The 15,259-nt window shown below is 40.9% G+C and overlaps 1 pseudogene; it reads right to left on the bottom strand.

Annotated features, from left to right (window-relative positions):
- Positions 1-13,722: 13,722 nt before the first annotated feature.
- LOC103124429 (eukaryotic translation initiation factor 4E type 2-like) lies at positions 13,723-14,798 on the bottom strand (annotated as a pseudogene).
- Between the last annotated feature and the right edge of the window lie 461 nt (positions 14,799-15,259).

Raw genomic sequence — 15,259 nt, forward strand, 5'->3', positions numbered from 1 at the left:
TGTAAAACTATTCCAAAATAAAGACAAAGAAAAGCTAGTGCAGGCAGGCCACTTAGGAGATAAAATAATTTGACACTAGAAGAGACTGAAATGATATATTCACTGAGCTAAAGGATAAAGCTTACCAGCCACTCGGTCCTGCCAAATTATCTTTCAGGAATGGAGGAGAAATAGAAACCTTTCCAAACATACAGAAACTGAAGAAATTCATCAACACCAACCCTGCAATGCAAGAATTACTGAAAGGAGTCTTTATTTCATTTTAAAGGAAGTTACAAGACTGTAAGATTACAGTGTATAATTCCATATCACACCTATCACCAAAGTTTCTACCCTCCCACCTCTCAAAGATAGCCATCATAGTTTTCACAGATCTCAGAAACAGTTTACTTGTTTTTGCAAGTTAATGTGTATCAGTTTTCTGGATCCTACACAAAAGTGAAGCCATCCATTTTGTCCCAAAGTACACAATATCAACATTTTTGACTGCTGAGTAATATTCAGTGAAAGATATGTCCTGTAACTTCTCTTGCCAGGCATCTGTTAATGAGTACTTAGGCTGCTTCCACTTTTTGACCACTATTAATAATGGTGCTACAAATATAGGGATATATGCCCCTTTGTATAAGTGTTTGTGTGGTCTTTGTGTAAATGCTCAAGAGTGGTATTGTTGGGGATGGATCGTGGCACACCTGGTTGAGCGCACGTATTATAATGTGCAAGGACCCCGGTCCTCACCTATATGGGGAAAGCTTCATGAGTGGTGAAGCAGGGCTGCAGGTATCTATCTGTGTTTCTCCCTCTCTATAGCCTCCTTCTCTCTTGATTCCTACCTGTCTCTATCCAATAAATAAAGGTAATAAAATTTTTTTTAAAAGAGTAGGATTGTCATGTCATATGGTAATTTCATTTTTATTTGTTTAAGGATTCTCAATATCATCTTCCAAAGAGCTGCACCAATTTTCATTCTCACCAGCAGTGTAGAAAAGTCACTTTTTCTCCACAACCTTGCCAATACTTGCTTTATTGATGTAGGCTATTCTCACAGGTGTGAGATGGAATCTCAGTGTAGTTTTGATTAGCATTTCTCTTTTTTTTTTAAATTTTTTATTAAGAAAGGATTAATGAACAAAAACATAAGGTAGGAGGGGTACAACTCCACACAATTCCCACCATCCAATCCCCATTACCCACCCCCTCCCATGGTAGCTTTCCCATTCTCTAGCCCTCTGGGAGCATGGACCCAGGGTCGTTGAGGGTTGCAGAAGGTAGAAGGTCTGGCTTCTGTAATTGCTTCCCCGCTGAACATGGGCGTTGACTGGTCGGTCCATACTCCCAGTCTGCCTCTCTCTTTCCCTACTAAGGTGTGCCTCTGGGGAAGCGGAGCTCCAGGACACATTGGTGGGGTCTTCAATCCAGGGAAGCCTGGCCAGCATCCTGGTGGCATCTGGAACCTGGTGATTGAAAAGAGAGTTAACATATGAAGCCAAACAATTTGTTGAGCAATCATGGATCCCAAGCTTGGAATAGTGGAGAGGAAGTGTTAGGGGGATACTGACTGCAAACTCTAGTGTACTTCTGCTTTCAGGTATATATTTTGCAGTAGTTTATGGATACGTGTGAACATAAGCTCTCTCTCACAGAAACTGGTGTATATCTAGGTTATGGGACTTTGTTAGAAAGTGAACTACCTGAGATGAAATTAGAGTGTACTATAAAAGGAAAGGTCTCACCCGAGTAATGAAGCTGAAGGGTTGTCATTCCACACGTGAAGTCTCTGGACACAGTCTGAGGTGAAGCATGTTGAGGTGGCAATCGTTGCATTGGTTAGGTTGTGATCGGCGGATGCAATGTTATTTGGTTTGGATTGGGAGATGCATACTGGAAAGTGGGCCCTATCCAAGGGTTCCAGGACTGGGGGAAGTAGGGGCTCTATAGTGGAGATGTGAGGTTCCTGCTGTCTTAGGGTTCAAAAAGACAATCGATAGTTAATGTTATCATCACATTATTTGTTAATTGGGTTAACTTTGAAAAGTCCTTTTGTTATGTTTTGCTGTACAGTATCCAGTATATTGTATATAGCTGTGCTATTGGATGCTTCTAATCTACTTGGTCTAGGCTTTTGAGAGAGTCCGCATATCAAATACATAGCTTATATATTAAAAAGATTCAGTTTGTCTTTTGAGAAACTTTGAGACATACAATCGATTTTCCCCCTCTCATATTAATTAACTACTGATTTATATGTCTACATTTTGCTAGGAGTGTACATAAACACCATTCCCACCACCAAAGGACTGTGACCCATCCCTCCCGCCCACTCCCACCCCCACTGGCCCAGGAAGCTGCATGTCTACCCCTCACCACTGGGTTTTTACTTTGGTGCCCTACTTAACACAATTTGATCAGGTCCTGCTTTTAGTTTCCCTTTCAGATCTTCTTAGTCAACTTCTGTTGATGAGTAGGATCATCCCATACTCATCTTTATCTTTCTGACTTAGCTCACTTAACATAATTCCTTCTAGCTCTGTCCAAGATGGGTCAGAGAAGGTGGGTTCATTGTTCTTGATAGCTGCATAGTATTCCATTGTGTATATATACCACAGCTTTCTCAGCCACTCATCTGGTGTTGGGCACCTGGGTTGCTTCCAGGTTTTAGCTATTATGAATTGTGCTGCTATGAACATAGGAGTACACACCTCTTTTTGGTTGGCTGTTATGGAGTCCTTGGGGTATAACCCCAGGAGAGGAATTACTGGATCATATGGAAGGTCCATGTCTAGCCTTCTGAGAGTTTTCCAGACTGCTCTCCACAGAGGCTGTACCAATTTACATTCCCACCAGCAATGTAAAAGGGTTCCTCTGTCCCCACATCCTCTCCAGCATTTGTTGCTGCTGTCCTTTTTGATGTATGCCATTCTTACAGGAGTGAGGTGGTATCTTAGTGTTGTCTTAATTTGCATTTCTCTGACAATCAGTGACCTAGAGCAGTTTTTCATATGTTTGTTAGCCTTTTGGATCTCCTCTGTAGTGAATGTTTTGTTCATATCCTCTGCCCATTTTTGGATGGGGTCATTTGCTTTTTTGGTGCTAAGTTTGCTGAGCTCTTTATATATTTTGGTGATTAGTTTCTTGTCTGATGTCTGGCATGTGAAGATCTTCTCCCATTCTGTGAGGGGTCTCTCTGTTTGTTTAATAGTTTCTTTGGATGTGCAGAAGCTTTTCAATTTGATGTAGTCCCATTGGTTTGTTTCTGCTTTAGTCTTCCTTGCAATCGGGTTTGATTCATCAAAGATGTCCTTGAGGTGTATGTTGGGGCATTTCTCTTATGATAACCATTGCTGAGCATTTCTTCATATGTCTGTGGGCCATGTGTATCTGTTCTTTGCAGAACTGCCTGTTCAGTTCTTTGATACACTTTTTTATTGGGTTAGTCTTTTTTTTTCTTTTTGTTAAGTTACATAAAAATTTTTGTAGATGTTTGATATCAATAATTTGTCTGATGTGTCATGTGTAAAAATTTTTTCCCAATTACTAAGTTGCCTGGTTATCGTTAATGCATAAAGGCTTTTTAATTTGGTGTTGTCAAGTAACTTTCTTTTTTTTCCTCCACACTTATCAATTGTATTTTATTGACCTCATATCTAATCTCCTTCAGAATCAAAGCAACTTTCTTATTTCAACATATTTCAACATTCATTTTGTATTTAAAATACAAAATAACCTTAAAAGGTTTGCAAAGCTACAAAATGATATATATATATATCATATATAGTACATAGAACCCATAATTTATTTAAGTAACATTTTTAACATTGCCCAGTTACTAAGTGACTGAGCAGAAAATAAAGATCAAATGGATCTTATTACAAAGTCTATCCTTTGCATCACTTCAATGAGAATATGACACTCTTTTTGAAAATGTATTCAAACAATATGCTGTCTACAGGAAACCCACCTAACTCAACAAGACAAACACAGACTCAAAGTGAGAGGATGGAAACTATCATACAAGTCAATGGACCACAAAACAGGGCAGGAACAGCTATTCTCATATCTGACATGATAGACTTTAAAATAAATAAAACTTAAAAAGATAGGGATGGACACTACTTAATGCTCAGTGGATCAGTCAATCAAGAGGACTTAACAATTATTAACATCTGTGCACCCAATGAGAAACCATCTAAATACATCAAACATCTATTGAAAGAGATACAGCAATATATTGACAGCAACACAGTCATAGTAGGGGACTTCATCACTCCACTCTCTCAACTTGACAGATTATCCAGGCAGAAAATCAATAAAGACATGAGGGAACTAAATAAGGAGGTAGATAAACTGAACTATTGAACATTTTCAGAGTCATTCACCCCAAGAAACACATTCTACTAAAGTCCACATGGGTCATTCTCAAGGATAGACCATATAGACACAGGATAGGCCACACAGACTGCACCAGCAAATTCAAGAGCATTGAAGTCATCCCAGGCATGTTCTCAGACCACAGTGGAATTAAAGTAACACTTAACAATCAACAAAAGATGAGTAACAGTCCCAAGATGTGGAAGCTCAACAGTACACTTCTTAACTACGGGGTCAAAGAGGAAATAAAGGAAAAAAATCAAAATGTTTTGAAAATGTATTCAGATATCAAGTATCCAAAGACTATTTATTACTTACCCACTCTATAAGATTTAGATAACACCCAAGAGTGCCTAGCCATGAATCATTTCCCTTTCAAGTGAGTTGCTGATATCAAACCCTCTGCTCCCTGGTTGTATATAAGTGGATAAAGGTCAATCTGACACTATTTCCCAGGAATTTGGAATTGGGGTACTAAAGCAGCCAGCTTGTCATTTCACAAAACTAGATACTTGGGGACTAAGGGAAAAATCTCGTCCCCTGGATAAGAGAGAAAGAGAGTATGAGAAAGCGAAAGAGTGTGTGTGAGAGAGAGAAGGTATAAACAGTGAAGCAAAAAATAGACAGTATTGCTTCTTATATTTCATCTAAATTTCCTGAGGAATGCCCCCTTCCCCATTTTCTTATAAGTAATTTTTCCAATTGGAAAAAAAAAAAGATTCATTAGAGCTCTTAGGGGAGCCCAAGGAAATTCAGCATTGAGAGACTGTTGACTCTATTTCTCAAGGGGCTGAAACTGGTGAGGAATAGGTTGGGGGGTAGTGGCAGAATGACTTTCAGTAGTCTCTAGAGAGTTACTAGGCTCATCAAATGCTGCTTAAGCCTGGATTTCTTGTAGGAAAAAAGAAGGAGATGGAGTTGAGGACATCTTGGTGCAGGGTTTCATTAACTCATCTGAAACATCCTGGGTGAGGTTTTGAGACAAAGCCTGTATAGGAAAGCTGCAGGAAAAGGAGAAAAAAGAAGATGAGAAAAGAAGATGGTCAGTTTGTGAAGAGGAAATGGATTTCTCTTAAGCTTCAGAAATGAGAATCAAGTCAAATTTAACAAATCCAAGGGAGACTTGCAGAGGCATGGGCTACGGAGCAGCGGGAGCCACAGTTTTATCTCCTTGATCAACTAGGAAAAGCAATGAAAATCACCTGAAAACTCAACAAAATACAACCAGGATCTCTTCAAAAACTCATCAAGCCACAGGTGAGTACAAACACGTGTGGCTCATGGACATAAAGGGGGTAAGGAAATGATTCCTAGGACTAAAAGGGTGTTATCAGGGACAGCTAGAACTGGACTGGGAGTTTGGCAGCTGAAACATACCACTTCTGGTCCAAGTTAAAGAAACACTGGTTAAAAAAAAAAAAGGAAGAAAGAAAGAAAGAAAGGAAGGAAGAAAGGAGGAAAGAAAGAAAGGAAACCAGTTAGTACAGACACATGTGGCTTGAGGACTGAAAGGGGGTGCATGAATAATTCCCAGGACTAACAACTAGTGCTCAGAGATGGCAGGCATTAAATGAGATTGACAACTGAGACATACCTCTACAGGTCTGAGTTTTAGCCATGAAAAGATGCTACCATGATGCCAACCAGACTTTCCTAGACAGCCAATCCCCAGAACCCCACTCCACCAGGGAAAGAGAGAGACAGGCTGGGAGTATGGTTCAACCTGTCAATGCCCATGTTCAGCAGGGAAGCAATTACAGAAGCCAGACCTCCCACCTTCTGCACCCCACAATGACCTTGGGACCATACTCCCAGAGGGATAAAGAATAGGAAAGCTATCAGGGGAAGGGATGAGATACGGAGTTCTGGTGGTGGGAACTGTGTGGAGTTGTACCCCTCTTACCCTATGGTTTTGTCAATGTTTCCTTTTTTTATAAATAAACAATAATAATAGTAAAAAACCCCAAACCTCACCAATTTACTATAACTATACTATAATTATAACTTCTGGAGTGTCCATTGCTATTGCCCCAAAGAGGCTGGCAGCAGGGAGACCCTATACTGACATCAAGGTCACAGAACCAGTCCTGTGACTTAGGATAAAATCTCTCTTTCCCCACCAAGATCCATACACAAGGAAATTAATACCTTAGCCACAGCACCTCCTGGTGACACAACAACATAATCCACATTAAATGAGGAAACAGAAAAATACACAGACAGCAATGACAGAAACCCCAAATGACCAGACAGACATAGATCTTGAAAACAGAGTTCAGAAAACTCATTATTAAAGTGATTTAAGAACCAAGTGATCATTTTACCAAAGAATTAGAAAGTACAGAAGAAAAAAAAATCAAACTTCAAACAGAACTGCAGGACCTAAAGGACACTTTGAATGCAGTTCAGGTTGAGGTAAGAGGCCTTGGAAGTAGAATTAACCAGGTGGAGGAGAGAACATCAACACTAGAAGACACACTCACCTTACTCTGTGATTTCAAAAAGTTTTAGAGAGGAAAGGTTTATGAAAATGAAGTACTTCTTAAAGAAATAGCAGACTCCATCAGAAAGGCAAACACCAGAGTTATTATGATACCTGAGGAAGAAGAGAGAGAAAAAAGAGTAGAGAACATAGTCAAAGAAATTTTAACAGAGAATTTTCCATGCTTCAAAATATTTTCAAAATATAGACATCTAAGAATGTGAGCACACCTAAATTTTTGAATCTAAAATAACACACAACAAGACACATCAATGTAAAACTATCCAAAATCAGGGACAAGGAAGAAATACTGTAGGCTTCCAGTGGAAAGAAGAAAGTCACATGCAAAGGCAGAACCATCAGACTTCATCAGAGTTCTCATCACAAACCTTAGAAACAAGGAGGGAGTAGAATGGAATATTCAAAGTATTGAAAGCTAAGAAGTGTTAGCCATGAATTCTGTATTCTTTTTTTATATAATTTTTTATTACCTTTATTTATTTATTGGATAGAGTCAGCCAGAAATCAAGAGGGAAAGGAGGATAGAGAGGAAGAGAGGCAGAGAGACACCTGCAGCACTGCTTCACCACTCACAAAGCTTTCCTGCTGCAGGTAGGAATTCTGTATTCTCCTAAATTATCCTTCATATATGAGGGAGAAATAAATATCTTTTCAGATATTCACAAACTGAAAGAATTTGCTACTACCAACTCTCCCTTGCAAGACTTTCCGAGAGGAGTCCAACATGAAAAGAAGAGGCAAAGGAATCCCAACATTTAATGTGATGATCAGTATTAGCAATAGAACCAGAAACACAACAACTACAGGGAAAAGCAGACACAGGAAAAGGGAGAGCGAAATAGAGCAACACAATCTGATGCTGGTGAACCAAGGCCAACTTGAAAAAGACTCTTGTAGAAAGATAGACAAAAGAAGCAAAAGTAACCCAATAAAAAGTGGACCAAAGAACTAAACAGTTTTCTAAAGAAGAGATACACATGGTCCACAGGCACATGAAAAAAATTGCTCCACTTATTAGAGAAATGAAAATTAAAATTTCACACTTGAAAGAATGATTTACATCAACAAATCTGGAAATGACAGGTGTTGGAGAAGTTGTGGAGAAAAGGGAATTCTGCTTCACTGCTGACAGAAATGCAAACTGGTACAGTCCTTTTGGAAGACTGTATTTTTATTTTACAAATAAAAATGGAAGTACCTTATGACCCAGCAATATCAGTCTTGGGCATTTATCCAGTGGACACTCAAACACTAATTAGAAAGGACTTACGCACCCCTATGTTCATAGCTGCATTATTCACAGTAGTCAAAGAACAGAAACAGCCTAGATGTCCATCATTTTTTTACCCAGATGATTGGGTTAAAAAAAAAAGTTATGGGATATATATATGCCATGGAATACTACTCTGTGGTCAAAAAGGATGGAATTGTGCCCTTTGGGACAAAATGGATGGACCTGGAGGCGATTATGCTTAGGAAAATAAGTAAAGAGATGAAAGAAAACTACCAGATGGTTTCACTCATATGTGGAATCTAGAGATCTGACTTACATTAATTTACCTAATTAAAAAAATCCAAACAAAAACAGAAGCAAGAAAACTGTTTGTAAGACATGTGAGAATTCTGGTGGCTATCTTTGGGAGATGGGAGGGTGGAGACACAGGACTTTGGTGATGGGTGTGATGTGGAACTATACATGAAAATATTGAAATTAATAGTTAAATTATTAATAACTATATATATATGAGATAGTGCACTACTATACAATTCTGGTTTGTGCTGAGAAAAAAAAAAGAAATGAAATGAAACGAAATAAAACAAATATTGAACTAACTTCGCCCAGCTCTCTCCTGTGTGAACTGGACTCCACATAGCAGGAGGGCTGAGAGGCACAGGGACACTGAGAACTTTGATACCAACTGGCTCTACTTTCTCTAATGTGCTACAGTGAGCACGAGTCTTGGAGGCTTAAATTGTGCCTGAGTGTATGATTCCAACTAAATGACATTCTGTAAAATAAAAAACTATGGAGACTGCAAAGAGACCGGTGACTCCCAGGCATTGGTTGGGCCGGAGAAATGAGCAGACAGAGCGCAGAGCATTTAAAAAAATTTTTTAATTATTTATTTATTTATTCCCTTGGATTACTCTTGGTTTTTTTTATTGTTGTAGTTATTATTGTTGTTGTTATTGATGTCATTCATTGTTGGATAGGACAGAGAGGGGGAGAGAAAGATAGACACCTGCCTACCTGCTTCACCGTCTGTGAAGCGACTCCCCTGCAGGTGGGGAGCCGAGGCTCGAACCGGGATCCTTATGCTGGTCCTTGCACTTTGCACCACATGCACTTAACCCGACTCCCAGAGCACAAAGTATTTTTAAGACGGTGAAACTCTTTTTGTATGTTATTTTAGTGGCAAATACACTGGACTCTATATTTTTTCCAAAGCCATAAAATGGACACCACCAAAATTGAATTTAATGAAAACAATAGACTTTGGATGACAATTATATGTCAATATAAGTTTACTGATTGCAACAAATGTCTCATCTGGTGGGGGGTGTTGAAAACAGAGGGAACTATTTATGTGTGGGGGCAGGGAGTACATGGGAAATTTCTGCATCTTCCCCTTAAAAAATTATGATAACTACTAATGCTTAATGGATGTTTATTTGAGGCTAAGTAAAAACAAACCGTGCCCCAGGCATTGTTGCTACATCCACTGTGAGGAAGGACAGTGCTGTTTAAAAATTCCCTACCTGCTACCCACAACTTGGGACACTTTTTAGTCTCTTCTAAAAGCTTCAGGGCTTAAATTGGCTTCACCTGGAATTTCACTCTTGAACATTTGGGATGGCCATTAAGATAACTCAACTGCAAGGGTTCCTGCTTAATCATGCTCTTGACCTAGGTTTGAGCCCAGCCCTCTCAGGACTAGGAGAAGTTTGTGTGCTATGGTGTCTTTCTCTGTGTTTCTCTGTTTATCTGTCTCTGTATATCTGAAAGGGTAATGACAAAAAAGAGTGAGATTTGAGTGTGGAAAGGGCAGGGAGCTTTATATGTAACTTGAAACTTTACAAGAATATATATATATATATACATATCTTTCTCGAGTGTCAGGGCAGGATACCCCTAGCCTCCCTTCGGAGACTGAGGCTATCCCTACTGTTGTTGCTTTATGGTGAGGACAAGGTCCTGGGAGAGTCCACAAGATGCCGTTTCTGTTGAAAGCGACCAGTGGTGGTGGAGAGAGGGATCCTTTAGAGGTCTAGGCCCATCGTGTGTGTGTGTGGGAATCCAAGGATTCCCTAAAAAGGGACCCAGATGATGAGCTGGGAGGCAATTTGACCTCATATTCCAAGTCTGCATTTGCACTTGAATTTGGGGGTGTGGGTGGACAGTTGAAGTAAGGAAGTGACTGTAGACTTGGGATGCATATCGATTTGGGTTCCACTCTATGGTAAAGTGATCCCTCCTTTCCATTCCACTTCTGCTCTTTGCTCTGCATCTCATTCTATCATCCTTACCTGGACAAAAAAAAAAAAAAATCACACCTGTTGGGAAATTGTGCACACAGATCTGACTTGGGAGGAGACTTAATTCTGAGGACTAGTGATTTTGGGATCCTTAGGAGTGAACGGTGTTGTTACATATGAACCCTCGACATGCACAGGGAAATTTTGCTATGGATATGAAGCATTTGAACTCTACTAAAATCTAGTGTTTTACCTTTGCCCCTTCCTGTTCTTGGGCAGAAGGTGACTTCCAAGTTTGCTAATCATCCTTTGCTTTTTTCCCCTGGCATATCTTGGGCATTTTATAGTTCAAGTTCACTTCTACAAGAGAAAAAAGAGAGAGAAGATATATTACAAACCAAGCAATCTTGCCACCTACTAACCACTTAAAATCTGGGATGGCATTTGGTCAACAACACTAGCATCTCATCTCAACAAGCTATGGAGTTTTATGTTTGAATTTGGGTCAGGCTAACAACTGAAACTAAACGTCTTCCCAGGTAGCAGGAAGCAGAAGGGTGGAAGACAGAACAAAGGTAGGAAGTGATGGGTGAGGAATGAACTGAGGAGCCTGGACAGGAACAGGGCCCCCCCCCTTATTTTGCTAGGTCACCTCAATAAGAGAAGAAATAATAAGGGATTAATGGACACACCAAGATTTACTTTCCTGGGCAGGAGTAGACAGCATAATGGTTAAGCAAAGAGAATCTCCTGCGTGAGGCTCCAAAGTCCCAGGTTCAATCCCCTGCACCATCATAAACCAGAGCTCGGCAGTGCTCTGGTAAATAATAATAATTAATTAATTAAAATATTTACTTTCCAACAGTTGACTTGCAGAACTCGTGGGACTGCTTGTTGGCCATATTAAAAGTGGGGGTAAAAAAGTTTGGGAGAAGTGAATGAGAGGCCATGCTACTTGTTGGAGAGGGCAGAGGGCTCAGTGCTTTAAGAATTGTTGTGAATGCAGATTTTTTTTTTCCAAGATGATTAAATGGAATTAACCCCAGGGTCTGAGTTCTTACAGCCTCCAAATCCTTGTTTTACCTTTTCATAGCCGCCTGGAACCCTAAGGAATTTATTAATGAGATCCAATTACAAAAAATTGCAGGTTTTTAATCAACTTTGAATGCATGGCTGAGGGGTTCAGCTCAACTCCTTAAGAAAATGTATATTAAACAAGATTTATGATGAAATGCAGACTTGATTTCCCTGCTGTTCCCTCACCCCCTCCAGTCTAATCATCTATTCCATGCTCTCTTTTCCTCCCTCCACTTCCCCTCTGTTCTCATCTTCCCATCCTAATTTTCAGAGTTGAAGATTCCAGCCATTTCCATCATCTTCAACTTGTAACAGTCTTTGTTTCCTCTTCAAGAATGTTTCTCAAGACTAGAGGTTAGGAAAAACAAAACAAAACAAAGAAAAAACAGTTGGAATGACTCTTTAACAGGTTTTTCAAACACTGAGGAAAGGAAACAAAGGAGGTAGATGGGAGCATCACTGAATAATGCTCTGTTTATCATCCTGTGTTGTCTCAGGGTCCATACTGATTAGGTTTTTCTGGGCCTGTGGAAACTGTAAACTTCCAGGGCTTGGTCTCTGCAGAGGTTGCTTCTCACCCTGGGAGAGTCAGGCCCTCCTACCAGTTGCTGTGGGAATGGCACATCTGGCATTCTGGCAGCCACTTCCTCTCCAGGGAAAAGATTGGACTCCACCCACTCCAATTTCACAAAGTGACACTGGGACTCCTGGGAAAGGCAGGAGTGGTTGTGTTCTGTTAACATTCTTCCTGTGCTGCTGTGGGGCCTGAAGGATCTGCTCAGCTGATTAAACATTCTTCAACTTGAGAAGACAGTTATCAGAGTCATTGCATGGCACACTGACACACTGGGGTTTTCCATAGCTTGAAAATTCCACTTTACAAGGTGGGAAGCCCAGTTTAAAAAAGAAACCAAGTGGGAACTGTCTGGAGCTGGATCCCTGTTATCTTACAATCTTGTTAATAATTATTAAATCACTAATAAAAAATAAAATAATAAAGAAAAATAAAGCAAATAAACTGCAAGTTTGGCCTTCAGAACTAGTAATATAGGAGACCGGGCGGTGGCGCAGTGGGTTAAGTGCTCACAGTATGAAGCACAAGGACCCGCTCAACAATCCCGGTTCAAGGCCCCCCCCCCTTCCTTCAGGGGTGGGGGTCGCTTCATAAGCAGTGAAGGTGGTCTACAGTTGTCTTTCTCTCTCCCTCTCTATCTTACACTCTTCTCTCAATTTCTTTCTGTCCTACCCAATAAAAATAGAAAAAATGGCCACCAGGAGCAGTGTACTCATAGTGCTGGCCCTAAGCCCCAGGGGTAACCCTAAAGGCAAAAAAAAAAAGTAGTAATTTAAACCAACTTCTTAAATGAAGTCTTCCCACCTCTCTTGATTGCAGGGGCTTCTTTAATGGCAAGATTCTTTTGGCTACCAGTGACTGAAAAAGACAAAGTGGGCATTATCAGGTCCTGAATGAGGGTGGGATTATAGGTCTCAGGAATGAGTGGAGCCTACGGGGTATTGGATCTGTGCTCAACTGGTTCTGAAGAGCTGATTGCTTGACTTTTAGAATTGTGTGAGTCAGCTGTTTAATACAGCTAGTATTGAAAATCAAACTATATAAGTTATTAGGTAAAAGTTGTATTAAATGCAAAATTCATTCCTTTTTGAAACAATTTTTCATTATCTATATTTATTGGCTAGAGACAACCAGAAATGGAGAAGTAGGGGGAGAGAGAAAGAGAAACACCTGCAGCCCTGCTTCACCACTTGCTAAGCTTTCCCCCCCCGTAGGTAGGGACCGGGGGGCTCGAACCAGGTCCTTGTGCACTGTAATGTGCGCTCAACCAGATGAGCCACCACCCGGCCCACCATCACTTTCTAACTATTGTGGTATTTTGAAATTCTAAGTATCTACTGTACCTGTACAGTGGAGAAGCAGCATGAAGGCATGTTTTTGCTTATCCTGTTGTAGTTAAGACAGTTTTATATGATTTTTCTTTAATAAATCTCTGTAGCAGTTTATTTTTGGCATTTAAAAAAGTGAAAAAAAAAACACCCATAACTGTATTCTCCTTTGTTTTTACACATAGGAAGGGCATGAGGAGACTGGAAAATGAACCCTAGTGTACTGAAAAGGAAGGGTTACTGTTGCATTTAATACATCTTTCATACTCTCAGGTTTAGCACTTACGTGAGATATTGAACTTTTTTTTATTGTTGTCTGTTTGCCACTAAGGTTATTGCTGGGGCTTGGTGCCTGCATGATGACTCCACATTTGGTGGCCACCTTTTTTTCTTTTTCTGTTTTGTAGAGAGTGAGACAGGGAAGGGAGAGGGGAGACAGAAAGAAGCAGAGACATCTGCAGTACCGCTTTACCACTTGAGAAGCTTTTGTTCTGCAGATGGGCACAGGGGATAGGACCTGGATGTTTTCGAATGTTTTTTTTTATTTTTTTATTTTTAGTTTAGCACCATTTATTAAGTGATCTCAGCGGTTGTTGTAGCTGCTGCGTGCCAGCCTGTTTTTAAAAAACACAAAATGTTCTTCCAATTCCTCTTGTCCAGGACAGAAGGATCTTCCAGGTAACACACCAACAGAACAAGAGACTCCAATGATGCCAGCTTCAATGATGGTGCCATCCACAGGGAGAGAGAGGATCGTGGCACATTCAACCATGGCTTCTAGAGGTTTTGAAAAAGGAGCCTTTGTGGGCCCAGCCTGCCTGACATTTTGATGCTGTCAGTGTGGGTTTTGTATTCCATAAAGGTGTTGGGAGGTTGGTTAAGCACCCCCCGAAGCGTGTCCTGGATTCGGGCTGTGGTTGCTTGGTCACTGGCAGTATTATTCCATATGGAAATAATGTCCTCCTGAAATCGAACAGAGACCACGGCCCCACAGGTCTCCTCCCCAACCATGAACTGTTCCTCTAACATGGCCAAGATGAGATTCTCCCAACAGCGGGACGCCAAGCCCTTTTTCCAAACGAATAATCCACTTGCCATCATTTTTATTTGCATCATCCTCCCACATTGGTTTGATTCCTTCTTTGAAGAGATGGAAGTCACTGTGGCCTGTCAGGTCCCCGGGACGAACCATGTGGCTGTAAAATTTCCAGAACTTCTCCATAGAGGCGAAGGTGCCAATCTGCTTGATATTCTGCTCGTAGCTCTGTGAGCTGGTGGGGCAACCAGGGGTCCTCCTGGAGTACCAGAAAGTGTAGTTGTACTGCAAGGGGTGCTCTGCCAGTCCAGGGACAACAGTCTTCCTCTTGCTGCTGCTCTGACTCTTGTCCTGTTCCATTTTTTCCTTCTCACCATCTTTCTGTGTGCTGTTTTCTTCATTCTGATCATCTTTCAATGCATCCAACTTGTTCATCCTCTAGCAGCAGCTGCTGTCACCACTGCCTCAGGGAGTGATTTTTTAAAAATGCCTCTACGGTTATCGCTGGGGCTCAGTGCCTGCACTACAAATCCACTGCTCCTGGTGTCCATTATTGTTGTATGCTTTACATTGGTTTGTTCTAGCCCTCCCCCGCCAAGAGAATTGGATCAGTTCAGTTAGTTTTGCGGGCCGCTTGGCCCCGCCCCTAGGAACCCCGCCAGAGTTGGAGAGTTCCGGAGTTGGAGAGGGACAGAGTAAGAGAGAGTGCTTGCGCTGCTGCAAAGAGACAGCAGAGTTCTGTTTGGTGATTAGTTTGTCTTAGTTTATGAATCATCATTGCTGAATAAAGAAATACAGCTTCCCTGCCCAGCCGTAAGTCTCTGGTCGTCTCTGTTACCCATCCGTGAAGCTAGCCCGGCCAGCTGGAGCCACGAAATTTTTAACAACAAATGGCG

This window comes from Erinaceus europaeus, chromosome 5 (assembly GCF_950295315.1).
Source record: "Erinaceus europaeus chromosome 5, mEriEur2.1, whole genome shotgun sequence".
Taxonomy (NCBI): domain Eukaryota; kingdom Metazoa; phylum Chordata; class Mammalia; order Eulipotyphla; family Erinaceidae; genus Erinaceus; species Erinaceus europaeus.